This window comes from Lactuca serriola, chromosome 5 (genome assembly GCF_051521515.1).
Source record: "Lactuca serriola cultivar US96UC23 chromosome 5, Lser_US96UC23_V15, whole genome shotgun sequence".
NCBI lineage: Eukaryota > Viridiplantae > Streptophyta > Magnoliopsida > Asterales > Asteraceae > Lactuca > Lactuca serriola.
In genome coordinates this window covers 330920107-330924847 of record NC_136412.1, presented here as the reverse complement: position 1 = coordinate 330924847, position 4741 = coordinate 330920107, and the positions used below count along the sequence as shown (strand labels likewise).

The 4741-nt window shown below is 35.4% G+C and overlaps 1 pseudogene; it reads right to left on the bottom strand.

The window, feature by feature from the left end:
- Positions 1 to 481: 481 nt before the first annotated feature.
- Positions 482 to 1188, bottom strand: LOC145055200 (zinc finger protein ZAT11 pseudogene; annotated as a pseudogene).
- Positions 1189 to 4741: the final 3553 nt, after the last annotated feature.

Genomic DNA, 4741 nt, shown 5'->3' with positions numbered 1-4741 from the left:
CTTGAGTTTGATCGCCTCTACATGAAACGTACCATCCTCCGATAAGGGACAGTTGTCACAGTTCCATGTATCAGGTTCTGGGGTTCGCTGGTGTTCTCCAATGACATCATATAGCATCCTAAGACTATGAATTTGTTCAGCAGATGCAGCAGGGGTTGATCTCCATTCCCAAGTGTGGCCCTCTGCTTGTACTCTTTGACTAACCCTGCAAGTCTTATGCCTTTCATTCTGATAAAGTTCTAAGAATTTGTCTTTTAAACACTCACTATCGCACCAACTGTCCAACCAGAAGAGGGTTTCGTTACCATCAATTTAGTTATATTTAAACCGAAGAACTTCACGTTCTTAGTAACTCTGTTTATTAAGATTTAATTTATTTTATATTTGCATTTAATTTTTTTTGATGATGAAAATAACGTCAAACATACGAATTTAATTTTGTTGTCAAACGAGAAGAAAACTGTGAGTATCTCTTCCATAATAAGCAAAAAAAAATATGTGAAAATAATATATATAAAATAAGAACAAATAATTTAAATTTAAAATCTAAACTGCTCCCTTCTAATTATCATCTGCCTATGAACATATATATGTACAGTCCAGTGACGACGATCAATATAGCCATCAACTTCCATTTGTTCAAACAAAACGCCGTCGTTATATAGCAAGAGCCGTTTTTACACTACTACTCCACAGCTTCAAGTCGTTCTCATGCGGCGTCAAGTTCAAATCCCACAACCATCTCTTCTCCGTCACCTGTACCGGCGGCGCCACCACCGGCCGACCACTTTTATCATTAGCACCGTCACGGTGCCTCCTCATATGACCACCCAAAGCCTGCCCAATCGCAAACTCCAACCCACAAACCGAACACTCATGTATCTTTGGCTTCGCCGGCGACGGCAGTTCATTCACGTCGGATGATTTCGGCCGTTTGTGGCTGGCACGGTGGCCGCCGAGGGCTTGGAATGACTTGAACGCCTTGTTACACGTCTTGCAGTGGAAAACCCGACCCGGTGAAGCGCCCGATTCACCGACTTTTGAAAGCAGCATCAAGCAGTTAGCCATGGCTAGACTCTCTACCTCTCTGTCGTCTTCCCAGCTTCTCTTGATCGTCATTTGTATGGAAATGATGTCGGAAATATTGTTATTTGTTAATGTTGTTGGTCTGGTCTGTAGTATGCAAGTTCCTTGGACATATATATAGTGGCACACGTGTGACGTGTGTGGTATGTTGTGGAAAAAGGAAGTGAGAGGAAAGATGACAGCGTGTGACCGCGTATTCGGAAATCGTAATAGATGAGGCAATTGCTTCAGTTAAGGAAGGAAGAGGAGAAAGTTCTTGGAAATCTAGAATAAACTAATTAAAAGTGTGGATTACGTTCTCGTGCATTTCACGTGCCTTAGTTGTTCAATACATAATTATTTGATAAGGAAAAAATAAAAACTTATGTTAACTTATTTATTATTTTTTAAGATTTAATAAATAATAAATAACTTAATCAAAATGGTCATAACAGATGGACATCTATAAAAAAATTTATTATTCGCGAAAAGTATAAATCACGCTAAAACAATCTCGCTTTGATGATGAGAAATGTCATGTAAAAATGGCTAGAGTAATATTGTTTTTATTTAATATAATAGTATGAATTATTCGGTAATTTGATACAATGTCTTTCAAATTTATTAATATTCTAATAGTTTTTACTAGTTATTTATTAAATTTTTAATTGTCATCGTATTATATGATCACCACATGCTCCATTTACCATTTTTATTAATGTCTACCTACCATCTCATCTAACATCAATTAATGTCTATCTATCATCTCATCTCACATCCTTGATAAATAAGTTAATGTTATTTTGACCTAACAAAACTAACACTTTGTATTTTAAAAAGTTGTTAATGTTATTTTTTAGCACCCTAAAGGCATAAAGTTCATATTGACCTCTTAAAAAGAGTATTAGCCTTTTTTCGGTTTCACAAGTTAAAATGATGACGTGGCATGTATATGGTATCGTTGTGACTTGGGGTTTTTTAAGAGGAACTTTTCTAACGAGAGTTTCGGACCAGCTTCCGTGCACCGACTAATCTTCGGCTACAAACATGAGACTATACCTCATGTCCCAGAGTAACTGCAGACTAACCTCCATAGCTGCAAAGGTTGAGTAGTGCCAAGATTTTAACATGGATTATCTATCATATCTTCCACATATCTTATCTAGTCACCACGACCCAAGTGGTTATAAAGTTAAACCATAAAGAACAACGCTTTAATGGTTTGGGTCAATAGGTTCATCTTTAGTGACTTGGGGTTTTAAAATCAGCTTTGGGGGTTGTAAAGTTAAACCATAAAGAACAACACTTTAATAGTTTCCACATGACCTTCTTCAACACCAAATTTGAGCTCTCTCACACCATCTACAATCACCAAACACTTTTTTTTATCTCCACCTTTGATGTTGATTGTCAGCTTATTGTTGTTGTGATCATTGTTGGACCCTATCAGTGTTTTCGATGAATCGTCTACAGTGACGCCATTCAAGCATGAGTAGGTCTTAGAGTAAAATGCTCTAGTATGGAATTATCTTTTGAAACCTTGGATTATGGGGTCTTGGTTTTGGGTTTCGTTGTTGAATTTTTATTTTGATTCTAGTTCATCTTCTTCTTTTGTAAATTGTAGGCGTAAAGAAACAAATGGGATAGTTGTGATTGTTGCCATGGAGAAACCATTTGTAGTGACATTTTGTGGGGTCCATTATGATGAAGGGATTGTGCACATTCTGATAGTGGTTTTCCACACTAATCTAGGTTTCTGGCAAAGAACTCAGTTTTCTGCTTGGATAATGACAACACGTGTGGGATTTTTCTAAAGGGTCAATGGTGGCGTTTGCTTGTATTTTTCCAGCAGACCAAGCTGATACTGATCGGTAAAGGTTGTTATTTGATAGATTCAAGTAACATAATTTTTCTCCACAAAAATCAAGAGAAAGAGTCTCGTTGAATAAATTGAAAGATTAAGCAGCTTAAGACTCCACAACCTAGCTATCAACTCCGGGAGATCGCCGACGATGATATTGGAGGGTAAAGAAGTGAAGATGCGGAATCATTCACGTTTATTGAATTATTAGAAATATCAAGAGAACAAAGATGACGAATCATTCCCAAATCCTGAGGAATGGAACCAAGAAGATGAGAATTGGGATGAACTAAAATGGCGATCATGAAAGACTCAGGTGTACAGTGTACCCAACCCGAAAAAATATTCGCAGGTGATACCTCACCAAGCACATGGATTTGGATAATTGAAAGTGAAATAAAGGATTCCTTAGAATTCACAGCAGAGATTGAAGAAATTAATAGAGAAATAAGGAGGAGAAGAAGAAATTGAGGAGTGTGTAAGCCATTAAAGTGGTGTTCTTTATGGCTTGACTTTACAACCCCCAAAGTTGATTTTACAACCCCAAAATCACAATGATATTATATACATATACATAACGTCATCTTTTTTACCTGTGAAACTGAGAAAAAAGAATACTGATACTATTTTTAACAAGTCAGCATGGACTTTATGCCTTTGGAGTGCCAAAAAATAACATCAAAGACCTTTAAAATTGAAATCGTTAGCTTTTTAGGTCAGAGTGACATTAACCCTATATAAATTGTGTAAACTGGATAAAAGTCCATACCAAATATATATTTCGTGTTTATTTATGTCCTCCTTCCCTTATCCCAATAATTTTTTCAAAAATCGTTCAAACGCCCTCACACTTTTATCTTCAATGAAAAAAATTAGAGCTTGGAGGGCATGTGATGAGATCAAGGATGTTATAATGGCCAAGGAAAAAGAATTTGCAATACACTTTTACAATGTCATCTAGAAAGGGATGAGATGAGTTATAACGAATCGAAAATCGAGGAAAATATAAAATGGATAAAAGACGCAAGAAAGGAAGTCATGAGAGCTAAACAATGGATAAAGGATATTGGATTCCTTTTCAAAGCATGAACGTGATGTCAGGTTTGAAGTGAAAGAGATGAATGCTAGAAAAAAAGTCTTGCATAAATTTTTAGAATGGAAAATTATAGATGATGGTTATTATTGTTTATTAAAATTAGTATCAATTTATATTTTATTTAGTAACTAGTATTTAAGTCATTTTGTGTGTTGCGGTAGAGACCTCTTTTGCAATCAATAAAAATGAAAACAATAAAAAGAAATTATGTATGTTAGCCTATATATTATTAGCCCACCTGTTTATGGGCCCTTTAGTCTTTAGCCCATTAGGTTTTTGTCTAGCTAGTATTTATATCAACTTTATTCTTTGTAGCCTTTATGATTTTCATTGAGAACCTTATAATTTCTTTCTATCATAATCATATGGAAATCTTATCATGGTATCATAATGGAGGTTTGATACGTTGTTAGAAGACTTTGTAGCAGTCATCTGTAGTAGTTTCATTAGCACTTTCGTTCAAACTGTTGATGTTTTTCGTTGGTGATATTCGTTTGTTTGATGGTATTTGTTTACTGTTGCTGCTAAGTTGCTATTGATGTTTGAATTCTTGTTTTTCGATTGATTGCTTCTGCTAGTTTGTAACTTATATCATTCTCAGATTTCTATATTGTTATTGCGGTTATTTATTAATTGCCAACATAATTGGAAAGGATGACTCCCTTCAATCAATCAGTACTTGTCTAGATGGAAAGAATTATACGTATTGGAGTTACGTT